General features: G+C 36.1%; 1 long non-coding RNA gene across 4 annotated transcripts in view; it reads left to right on the top strand.

Annotated features, from left to right (window-relative positions):
* The first annotated feature begins 674 nt into the window (after positions 1-674).
* Positions 675-12,755, top strand: part of LOC106028761 (uncharacterized) — a 263,015-nt gene continuing 250,934 nt past the window's right edge. For 3 of the 4 annotated variants that reach the window (XR_010044599.1, XR_002792478.2, XR_010044597.1), the window contains exons 1-2: positions 963-1,101; positions 1,198-1,269. This is a non-coding gene — a long non-coding RNA (uncharacterized LOC106028761). Of the gene's footprint in view, positions 736-962; positions 1,102-1,197; positions 1,270-12,755 lie in introns of those variants that run through there. The other variant, XR_010044598.1, reaches the window with a different exon arrangement.

Below are 12,755 nucleotides of genomic sequence, written 5' to 3'. Positions count from 1 at the left end.
TTTCAGCTGTTTGGTAAAAGAGACCACAAAATCCAATGGCATATTTTCTTAGAAAAACTGACTTACTGGATTTCCTTGTAAAAGATAAGATGAAAGAAATGAACACTGTCTTAAGAAATATCATCTGGATAGATATCTCTTACATTTATGATGGTTTGGAATTTAAAAGCACGATGTTAAGATCTCCCTGAAGGAATTCAGATGAAGCACTGAGTTAATAGTTAATCTTCTTTCTGAAGATTATGTAATTTGACACAGTGTTAGAGGTTTGTGAACTTATTACTAAAGTTCTTAACATTCTTATACAATGGATTTTGAAATAATATTTTGCATGAATGAGCAAAGTATATAGAATAATATAGAAAGCATACTAAATACATTTTTTGAAAACATATATATACACATTAAATAGCAATGGTATCTATCAACTGGTCTACAAACTACCATAGTTCAAAATAGCAATGAATAAAAAACAGTATTTCAGAGTGGAACATATTTGTACAACTTTAGTGTTATAAGAAAAATACTTATAGTTCCTAACCACTGATATTGATAATATCATTGGGGTTTATCTTCTATACTCATAAAAGAAGTAAATATACACTGTTAGAACTAGTGAAAATGGAGATGTATTTTTCCCCATTTAAGTTCACTGATCCTCTGTGTTCTAACGATAGGCCCCTTGGAATCTATGGACACTACTTAACAAAGCAATGACTTAGAGAAATGGACATGGTAAGACAACTCCTCTTCATTTCTTTGTCAGAAGTGTGGTAAGAGCCAAACATATTACAGATATTGCTCAATTTACAATGGGTTATGTCCTGATAAACCTACCACAAGTTGAAAGTATTGAGAATCAAAAATACATTCAGTTGATTTAACATAGCTGACATCGTAGCTTAGCAACACAGTACACTGGGAAGTGTTGGTTGCATGACTTCACCACTGTGAGACTGACCAGGAAATGTAGCTGCTGCTGCCCAGCGGTGAGTGAGCCCTGCCCACACTTTGCTAGCCTGGAAAAGCAAGCTTCAACAGTGAAGGAACGGTTTCTACTTACTGCATATTGATTTTGCACTGTGATTAAGTGTAAAAATTGTAAGTTGAACCATTATAAGTTGGTGGCTGTCTGTATTAATTGCAAAACTTAAGCAAGAACTTTTCTTATCAGTGAATGGTTTTCTTTTGTTTTAGCTCTGCAATCTATTGCATTATGGAGAGTGCAACACTTTTAACAATGGGAAAAAGAAGGCATAGATGTGAAAGGTAAGATTCTTGTATCATCTGTATCAGACTAATGGAAAAACATGAGGTTTTTTTCGTTTGTGGAGACAAGTTCTCCCTGTGTAGTCCCGGCTGAGCCTTAAACTCACTGTGTAGCTCAGGCTGGCCTCAAACTTGTGGCAATCCTTCTGCCTCAGTCTCCTGAGAGCTGCGATTACAGGCATGCGCCACCATGCCTGGCTGAAAATTCTTGAATGTAAGAAAAGAGAAGCATCAACAAATGACCACCTGGCGCTCAAAAAAGCTGAGACAAGTGAGGGATCTTCTCCTGTTACCATTTTCCTTTTCCATGATTCACTGTGGAAAATGCAGACAGAGGGTGAAAAAACTGGAAAGGGGGGAGATAAAAAACAGTGGAGGGTGGGGAGAAAAGTAACTGAGCTGGATGGGAAGGGAAGACAAAGGAAGGGATCCTTATTTATGCAGAGAATTCACTGTCATTCCATCATTCCCGCAGATCATTTGGGGATGTTTTGTGCATACATGAGGAGTGGTGGCATTTCTAGAAAGGGATTCCTTGAAGTCTGGTTAGGTGTTCATTTCAAAAGTAGTTTTGCCTCTGTCCCAACCTCCTGAATCAGAAACTCTGTGAGAGCCAAGCTTTCCTGTTTTCCTTATCTTATGGGAGCCACTATTGATGATGTGAGGGAAAACACTGGTTATCTTCTGCTAACTCCCTGAATTTGGCAAGAAAGAGAATAATCCCTTTCATCACCGAACCCAACATTTCTTGGGAAATCAAGAATTTTGATGTCTGGCCCAACATCGGGCTAAGTGTTTTCTTTTTTAAAAGTCATTTGTTAGCTAGGAAAAATGATAAGTTTCTCTCTCCACTTGTAAAAGAAGCAAGAGGCAGAAGCAAGTGCTTCTGCTGATCTTGAATATGTGAGCCTGTTGGGGAAGATTTTTACCCAAAAGCCTCTGGTAGGCCTGAGAAGCATAAATCTGTATATGGACAGATACTTATTTGCTAGGGCAAAAAAGCTATAAAATTAGCCTACAAATAACATTGGTTTTGAAAAATATGGTCTCTATTTTATTGTCCTCCTTTTTTTCCAGGAAGATTTGTCTTCTTAAAACTCCTCTAAAACCCGTTTTTCCTTGACAAGAGGATATCCCTATCAAGGAGTGCTGGCTAGGCAGTCTGAAACAGCCTCATGCACTGTAGAAATTATCTACAGTACGTTTCTAGGCTATTTTTAGCCCATGATATTTCTGTCAACACCCAGGAAACCCAAAACAACACTCAGATGATCTCTCTGCTGCATCACAAGATCAGAAACATAGCTTCCTTAATTATAGAAATATAACAAAATTAGATGGGAATGATACCATTTGGATATGCAAAATCCTGAGAAGTAAAATATTAACCTTCTAGTATCAAATAGAATATATTTCTAACTGATAACACTAATCTTCAAAATGTTTGCTGTCTTTTGAAGCCAAAATATTATAATTATTATTATTGGTACTGGATCAAACTCACAGCTTATACCACTGAGCTAAATCCCTGGCCCTTAAGCCAAAATATTTGATAGCCATAGATTTTCTCTTTGGTCTCTCACCTACAAATGGAGATGGATTTTTTCCACTCACATCCTTTTCACAGTGCCAGACTCAATACGGTGGTTCTATCACCTGCAAAGCATGTTCACTGACATAAGTTCAAAACAGGCTTTAGAGCCTTGAACTCAGGTACTGACCACTTCCTTGGTTTTCTTGGGACCACTGGGGTATAAAGGAAAGAGTTCAAATTCCTGGAGAAATCATCTGTTTTAGAATAATGAAAGATGATTTCATTCTATGTGTCATCTAAATGATCTATTTTAATGTTTTTGCAGGACAGACTGTGTGCATTAATTAATTTATATTACTCTGCTAAACTTGTTATTTGTAAGCTTCCTGATGCAGCTACACTTTAAACAATAGTGTCTTGACACAGGGCTTATAGAATTACTTGTTCTAAACAGGCTGGAAGACTCTTTGAAACATCGACCAGCATCTCTCCTCCTGTATTTACCACCCAATGGTACTGCAAAATTGGAAATCTGTTCATATTTTAATAACTCCTTAGAAGTTGCTAAGATCACTCCTAGTTTTAGTTTTTCTTTTTATTGTCAAATTTCTTTGAGAAAGTATTTCATTTATGAATAAAAGGAGCAACTTTTAACCAGGCAGGATTGGTGAGAATGTGTGTCTTAACTGATAACTCACTATAGTAGCGTCTGCTTTTTTGTGATCTCTGTATCACTGCTCTGATCTTCTGGATTTTCTTGGTCTAGAATCAGACTATTACCAAGAACAACTGGATGTTTGTTTAGTGCATTATCATATTTATCAATTTTTACCTTTTGGAGGGAGAGGAGGCAGTAGGGGGAAGGTAGAAAGAGCAGTTGTGTATTGATCACTGAAATGAGGTACAAGGGTCTGTGGCTAGAACAGGAGAAGAAGGGCACCTTCCCCTCTCCACACTAGTGGGACTTTATTGGAAGTTTGTTCACTAGATTCAGATGCTCTTTATACAGATGTCCCAGAGAAAGTGTGGCATATCCAGTAGAGATGGGTCACAACACATAAGGGTAATTGTAACTCTTAGGTAGATGCTGTGTTTAAGGAATGAGGTGTGTAGCCTGTACAGGATAGAGTAATAAAGGTACATTATGAACATCTTCACATCACTAAAGAACTTTGACATAAGAGGATTTAGCCTCATACCTATGTAATCCCAGATGCAAAACTAGGACCTATGGGTAGAAGTTGCAGAGTCAGATTTATTTTAAATATAAGGAAGACTGTTTTCCAAACCAGCTGGAATTCTTTGTGTACAGAATATTTTGTTTTAAAAGGTGATAAATTTCCCATCATTGAGACTATTCAACAATAAACAGGGCAGCAGTGCAGAATTAGGTTAGAGATGGGACTCCAGCAAGAAAGATTCCTAAATTCCTTTTACAACCTCAAGATCCTGCTTGAGGAAATTCAGACTTTTAATCTGATTTATGAAAATTTGCTCAAACTGATTACAGAAAAGAAGGGGAAAAGGTTGGTGTAGTCTGTATTCCCTGGTCTTCAGTACACTAGGGTTATGGTCTTAGAGAAGGTCACCCTCCTACTTGTTATCACTTAAGTTTGAATTAGGTGACTTCAAAGGCTGCACTTGGCACTAACACGTGTGGTCATCACAGCTCGTGTAGCAGTTTAATGGTTCAGAAGCAGCAGCCTTCCTAATGGAAGTGGCCTTCTCTCCCTCCAGGGACACAGCTGAGTCACTGATCCAAAACATAAACTTCTTGCCACTCCTGCATAGGAGGGCTGTGTTGGGACCATCTGGAAAGTCACCCGGCCAATACAGCCCATCCAGTGTTTGTCACAAAAGCTCTAGTTCAGCTCAAGAGTTGAACTCCTTAATGTACTGTGATAACCAGTTTTCATCGAGACCACCCAGTCTATTTGTAATTAAATGTCTAATTGGTAGACTTCTGAACTTCATTCCCAGGGTCATATCTAAGAACTCCCCTCCCCAGATAAAACCACCACAGGGCATTATTTCTCTCCCTTGCGGCCTAAGCTTTGGTGGTGCCATTTAAAGTGCTTTCATCTTCCTCCACTTGAGTCTCAGCAGGGTTTCCTCCCCCCACACCCTTCTCTCCCTCTCTGTGACTCTGCAGCACATGATAGAAAAATGCAAAGGAGATTCATCTTGTTTTGCTGCCTATCTGGGGAAACCTTTTCTAAAGTATAAACAGAAAACCAAATATGGTGATTAAAAAACACAGTTGAAATTATTTTGAAAAGTCGATAAGTACCCCAGGCAGCAAATCCCACATCAAAAGGCCAGCTGTTGGGGTATACCCTTCAAGTTCCATTAACTGCAGAGGCCAGGTATAGGGAGGGGCCTGGGAGCAGAGGCGGGCTTGAAGAAAGACACAAAAGGTCAGGGTGATAATTAAAAAAAAAAATAGTTTGAGGGAGTGAGAAAATATTCAATATTTCTATCAGAGTTTAGTTTCAAAGAAGCGCAAACAAAGCAATTTCTTATTGTCATCTTACTTTGTGAGGAGTTCTTTTGGTAAGTCTTTCTCATAGATTTCACCAGAATATATTCTCATGAAAAATTTCTTCTTCTGGGTTTTTTTTTTTTTTCCAAATCCTGCAGTCTCACATTAGAAAAGAATGATTTTGCAGCTTTGGCTAAGGGAAAGAGGATAGTGAACCATTTAAGCATGGTGGGGATTAGGGACCACGGGGATCCTTTCATGACAGAATCTGAGTGGAGACCAAGTAGTTGCCAAGTGGCTTCACCTGCACGCTTTGGATGATGTGGTGGCTTGTGTCAGCTTCTCACCTTCTTGGCAGGTGTGCTATAAGCAGTGTGTACAAGGCCACATTGTCACAATGTTTGCTTTGACTACGTTTTTCCTGGCAATATCAAAGATGAGTCAAACTTTCTGTGATGTCACCAGAGCTTCAGGAATGGAGCTTCTAGATGTCGGAAATAAATACTGAGGGCACTGATCAATTCATGGACTGAGAATCATTCTAGTGTCTCACATCTGAAATTAGATATTTTCTTCCATGAGCTCAAATCATTAGTCTAGTGACACCTTAGTCCTGAAGATCATGATTAGGTGAAGATTTTTAAGGGAGATTCCATAGAAAACATAAGTCAGAGGGAAAGACATTTTCTTCTTTTTGGAGTGTTTGAATATGAAACTCATAGTGTGTGATCAAGAGTTCTGGAACAGACAGCTCTGGATCAGATCTTACCATTTCAATTGGTGTGGCTTTGGGCAATTTTCTAAGTCTTGATTTTCTTATCCATAAAAGAGAGAAAATACTAATGCTTATGTGTAGTAGTTAGGATGCCTTTGGTTCTGAGTAACAGAAAACAACTCAAGCTAGCTTAGAGGGACCTTGTCTGCGAGGTACTGAAGCACTTGCAATATTCTTTTATTTTATTTTTTATTTTAAAGAGAGAAGACCAATAAAGACAATGATGTAGAACTTTAAAACAATAGAAAATTAGCAATGGTTAATATATTGTGTATTGTTATCTTCAAAGTAGTTGTTCAGATTATAGGATATATGCATGCATAATTGATCAAACAATGTAAGCATAAACTTGTTTTCAATGAATTAAAAAGAAGTCAGTAATATAACTATTTTAGCTATCTTTTGTGTGTGCATATATATATATTTTTTTGATTTGTTTGTTTATTTTTCTTCCTTCTTTTCTCCTTTCATCCATCCCAGTTATCTTTTCCTTTTGAACACTTTCTTTCCCTTTCACAATATCTATTGTTGATTTGGGATCTTACTTTTTCAGTTTCTTATACTGGAGAGACAATCTGATGTTTATACATGTGAGTTTGATTTATTTCACTTATGAATATGGTTCCTAGTTGCATCGATTTACCTCTAAAAGCCTTGAGTTTATCCTTCTTTATAGCTGAGTAGTGCTCCATTATATAAAAATATCACATCTTTTTTGTCCACTCCTTAATTGATGGGCATTTGGATTGTTTCCAGAATTTAGCTATTACAAATTGTGTTGCTATAAACATGGGTGCATATATATTGCTGTGGAATTATTTTTAATTTTTCTGGGAAAATACCCACAAGAGGGATCTGGGTGAAATGGGACCTCTAGTCCTAGTTTTTTGAGCAATCTCCACACTGATTCTCACAGTGGTTTTACTAGTCTACATTCCCACCCACAGTGAAGCAGGGTTCATTTTTCCCCACATCACTACCAGCATTTGTTATTGGTTGCTTTCTGGATGATAGCCAATTTTTCTAGGGTGAGATGGAATCTCAGTGTTGTTTTAATTTTCATTTCTCAAATGACCAGTGATGCTGAATACTTTTTCATATATATATATATATATATATTTGCTAATTAATATTTCTTCATCAGAGAAGTGTATATTCATTTCGGATTCCTATTTTTGGATTTGATCTTTGAATTTAGGAGAGGACTGATTTTTTTCAGTTCTTTATATGTTCTGGATAGAAGTCCTTTGCCTGAGTGACAGTTGGTTGAAGGTTTTCTCACTCTGTGGGTTTTCTTTTCACTCTATTGGTCATTTCTTTTGATGTGCAAAAACTTTTTAGTGAGGTGAGATTCCAGTTGTTGATTCTTTGAAGTATTTCCTGTGCAGTTTGGTTTTTGTTTGAGCTCTCTGTCTACCCTGATGTCTTCAAGATTTTCCTCTACTTTGTCTTCCAGTAGGTTTAGTGTTTCTTTTTTAATATTTATATTTTGGTTGCATTTTGACTTTAATTTAGTGACTGGTGATGGACACAGGTCTAATTTTAGTTTTGGCATATGGAAAGCAAGCTTTTTCAGCACCATTTATTAAAGAGGCTGTCTTTGTTTCAGTAAACATGTTTAGCCCCTTCGTGAATGATTAGGTGACTAAATATGTTTGTAGTTGTGCCTGCATCTTCTAATCTGTTCCATTAATCTTCAGGTCTGTTTTTTTTGCCAGTACCATGCTGATTTTATTTTAGTAGCTTTGTAGTATAATTTCAAGTCAGAGATTGTGATGCCGCCTGCTTTGCCTTTGTTGCCTAGGATTGCCTTTGCTATTCTAGGTCTCTCCTATTTCCAAATCAATTTTAGGACTGTTTTCTCAAAATCTGTGAAGTATGCTAATGGTATTTTGCTTGGGGTTGCATGAAATCTGTATTACAGTTTTGGTAAGCTTCCTATCCATGAGCGAGGCATATCTTTCCATTTTCTGATGTCCTCTTTAACCACTTTGAGTGTTGTAATTTTCAGTATATAGATGTTTTATTTCCTTGGTTAGATTGATTCCTAAATATTTCATTTTTTTTGAAATGCTATTGTGTAGGGTGTGGTTCCCCTAATTTCTGTCTCAGTGAGTTTGTTGTTTGTATACTGAAATGCTATTGATTTTTGTGACAACTTTGTATCCAGTTATGCAACTGAATTTGTTTATTAATTCAAGAAGGCTTTTGGTGGTGTTTTTGTGGTCTTCTATGTAGAGTATAATGTAATCTGTGAATAACGAGAGTTTAACTTCTTCCTTTCCTATCCTTGTTTTCCTTATTTCTCTCTCTCATCTAATTATGCTGGCTAATGTTTCCAGAACTATATTGAATAAGAGTGGTGTGAGTGGACATGTTTGTCCTGTTCCTGATTTTAGTATGAAAACTTTCAGCTTTGTCCATTTAGTATGATGCTGACTAATGATTTATCATAGGTGGCTTTATCAGATCTCAATCTTTACTTCACTAAAGGCCATCTATTACAATTTCTTTAGGGTTTTTTTTTTTTATCATGAATGAGTGTTGGACTTTAAAAGCTTTTTCTGCATCTATTGAGATGATCATGTGATATTTGTCTTTGGCTCTGTTGATGTGCTTTATTACACTTATTGATTTGTGTATGTTGAACCGTCTTTGCATTCCTGGGCTGTATCCCGCTTGGTTGTGGTGCATAATCTTCTTGATAATTTGCTGCATTCTGTTTGCCAGTGTTTTACTGATGATTTTCGCAACTATGTTCATTAGGGAGATTGGCCTGTACTTCTCTTTTTTGATTGGATCTTTCTCTGGTTCTGGAATCAGAGTAATACTTGCTTCCAGAAATGAGTTTGGGAAATTGCTTGCCTTCTGATTTCATTAAACAGTTTGAGGAGTATTGGTGTGAAATTTTCTCTAAATTTCTTGTAGAATTCTGTCATGAATTCATCAGTACCTGGGCTTTTCTTTGTTGTTAAGTTTTTAATTACATTTTCAATTTCATTGACTAATATTGGGTTATTCAAATTTTTATATCTTACTGATTCAGATTTGGTAATTCAAACATTTTTAGGAATCTGTACATTTCTTTTGTGTTTTTTTTATCCTATATGAGTAAATATATATATATATTTTTTGTCTTTTTCCTTTTTATCGGTACCGGGGATCGAACTCACGACTGCCTGCTTGCAAGGCAGGCGCTTATGCTGAGCTAAATCCCCAGCCACCAAGTAAAGATTTTTTAAGTAGGTTTGATGATCTTCTGAATTCCACAAGATCTGTACAGATTTCACACTTTTCAATCCTTATTGCATGAATTTGAGTTTTTTTCTTTCCTTTTAAAAATAAGATTCAATAGGGGTTTATCAATTTTATTTAGTCTTTCAAAAGAAGCAATTCTTTGATTCATTAATTCTTTGTATTTTTTTCTTGGTCTCAATTATGTTAATTTCTGCTCTGATCTTTACAGTTTTCTCCCTTGTATGGGCTTTGGGCTTACATTGCTCTTTTGTTTTCTTATCCTAGGAGCTAGACATGCAGCATTAGCTTGTTTATTTGCACTCATTTTGTTTTCCTGACATGAGGATTCACCACTGCAACTTTTCTTTTAGGACCACTTCATTGCATCCTATGGTTTCCAGAAAGTTGCCATTTCTTTTGATTATAGATATTGTTTGATTTCTTCTTTAACTTCATCTGTAATCTATTGGTTCTTCAGGAGGGGGTTATTTAATTTCCATGTGTTTATGGCGTTTTTGCAATTTCTTTTGCCATTAATTTCCAATTTTATTGCACTATGGTCAGATAATATGCATGGGATAATTTGAATTCCTTTGCATTTACTTAAGCATCTTCTAAAGCTTGGTATGTGGTCTATTTTAGAGAAAGTCCTATGTGCAGCTGAGAAGAGTGTATACTCTGATGTTGTTAGGTGAAACACCCTATAAATGACTATTAAGTCCGTTTGCTCACAGATTTGGCTCAGTTCTGTTATTTCTTGCTGATTTTTTTGTCTAGATGATGTATCTCTTTGTGACAGTAGTTCCCTGTTACAATTGTGTTGCTGTTTATTTGATTTTTCATATCTACTAATATTTGTCTTATATAGTTGCATGCTCCCACATTTGGTGCATATGCATTTCTGATTGTTATCTCTTCCTCTTAAAATTTTCCCCTAGCAAGTATTTAGTGACCTTCTTTATCTGTTTTGATCATTCTTGGTTTGAGTTCACATTATCTGCAAATGAATAGCTATCCTTGCTTTTTTCTGAGTTCCCATTGCATGGGGTATTGTTTTCCATTCATTGACTTTTAGTCTATGAATTTTTTTTGAGTTAAATGTATTTCTTGCATACAGCATATTATTGGATCTTGTTTTTTGATCCATTCTGCCATTATGTTTCTTTTGAATGATGAATTGAGATCATTTACATTGATGATAATAAATGATATGTATTGCCTTGTCTTTGTCATGTTAGTCTCCTGGTGTTGGTTGCCTACTTTCTCCCTCTGTTTAATTGTTTGCTCTTGTTGATGGACTTTTTCTGTTGTTCTTCTTTGAATTGTGGTCATTTTTGTCTGTCTCGAATATCTTTTGGAACCCTTTGTAGGGTTGGTCTAGTGGTCATGAATTTCTTTTTCATGGAAGTATCTTAATTCTCCAACTTATTTTGAAAGATAGTTTTGCAGGTCGCATCAGTCTGGGTTGGAAGTTATCTTCTTTCTGAAATACTTGAAATACTTCACTCCATTACTTCTTGACTTGAAAGTTTGTGTTGAGAAGTGTGCGGTGGTTCTGATGGGTTTTCCTTTATAAATGATCTATTTATTTTTTCTCTAACAACTCTTAATATTCTGTAATTGTGCTGGATTTTGGGGATCTTAAGTATAATATATCTGGGTATAGGGTTATGTATATGGCTAATTGGCATTCTATATGTCCATTTATTTATATGTCAGATTCTTTGCCCATGCTTGGGAAATTTTTTGCTATTACTTCTGCAAATAGTTTTTTTATGTCATTTGTGTTGATTCTCACTTTTTCATTGACACAAGTTATTCTTATCTTACTTTTCTTTGTATTGTATTGAAGCTGTGACTTTTTTCTTGATCTTTTGTTATTTCCGGGAGATCTTTCCTTTCATAATCACTAGCCATGATCTTGTCTTCAATGTCTAAAAGTCTGTTTTCAGTTTCATTTGAGTGGTTTTGCCAGCTTTCAATGGAATTTGCAATTTTATGAATGTCTCTTTAAATCCATTTCATGCATTTTATTTCTTTTCTACATGGATCAATTGTTTCCATTCCCTTCTTACCATCATTTTGTTTAATCCAACTCTACATTTGCTAAATAATTCCTTTAAAAATGTGGACATTTCTTTATTTATTTCTGTTTTTATTTTTGTTTTGATCTTTTGACACAGGATCGCACTATGCAGTTCAGGCTGGCCTACAACTCATTTTGTGGTTCAGGCTATACAAAGAACTCACAGCAGTCCTCTTGCCTTAGCCTTCCAAGTGCTGTGCTTACTAGAATGTGCCACCATGCCCAGCTCAACATTTTCTTTTTTACCTGACAGATTGTTTATGATCTGATTTCCTCTGTAGCCTCATGGCTTTATTTCTTTACTTTGGTTGTTATCATTTCAAAAATATCAGATGTGTATCTTCTAATATCTTCTATATCAACATCTCCTGGACCTGTTCTATGTGGGTCAGAAGTCTGAGATTGTATTTTCATTTTTTGTCTTTTTAATTTATATTTCAATAATATTTTATTTTGTTTTCTCTGCTGATCCTTGTGGATTTTTGTAGTAGGTAGCTATATCAGTAGTACCAAGGCCTCTCAGGGAAAAGTCTGTTCTTCAGGGATGCCTTCTGTGGATAGGAGATTCTTGGTTTGTGTCTGTTACAAGATCCTGCCTTCTCAATTGATTAAGACAGGGATGTTGGTGTCTGTTTGGCTGTCTCTGGTCCTTTGGTGTAGGACTGTGGTGAGGGTATTATCCCAGAGCTTCCCAATATTGTTACAGAAGAGAGAACAACTGCTTACAACAGATACGACACATTAGCTAAAGCAGTATAATTAGCAATAGAATCAAGCACAATTTGAAAGTTGATAAACTGTAGTAACTATTGATTTTGTACTTTAGATCACAAGAGCAGAGTTTATAGTTGTATAACAGAACCAATCATAAGTTAGGAATTTGAATGCGTCATGTTTCCTTTGATAGAGTGATTTTATCCTGTGTTGGGGAAGTTTAGGGAGGAAAGTTATAGAACAAATATTACTGGAAGGGAAGAAGGAAAAAGGCTAGAAGACAAAGGAAGATTGCACAAGGTTTGGGGAACTAGAGAAAGTGCTAGAAAAGAAAGAATGGAGGAGTATTTGAGGCATTATCTGAACTTGGTCTCTGGGTTTGGGGGATAGGATTGGTTTTCTGGGGTTGGAGTTCTTCCCAGCTGTTTAGAAAAGAGAAAAAAGAGCAAAAAAAAAAAAAAAATTAAAAAGAAAGAAAGAAACAAAAGGAAGATGAAGAAGAAAAAGAAGAGAAAAACAATTGAGAGAAAAGGATTGGTTACTGGGTCCTGGGTTCTTCCTAAACTGGTTGTGGGTTCCATGGAGGCCTCAGTCAGCTGTTTGCTTGTATTTATTGTAATAATTTTTATTATTACTTTCAACTTTTCACGCCGCTTGT

Source organism: Cavia porcellus, unplaced genomic scaffold (assembly GCF_034190915.1).
Source record: "Cavia porcellus strain 051 isolate PalLab524CR breed Dunkin Hartley unplaced genomic scaffold, mCavPor4.1 scaffold_29, whole genome shotgun sequence".
NCBI classification, from domain to species: domain Eukaryota; kingdom Metazoa; phylum Chordata; class Mammalia; order Rodentia; family Caviidae; genus Cavia; species Cavia porcellus.
Note: the sequence above shows the minus strand (reverse complement) of the source record. Positions and strands in the feature narration are given on the sequence as shown.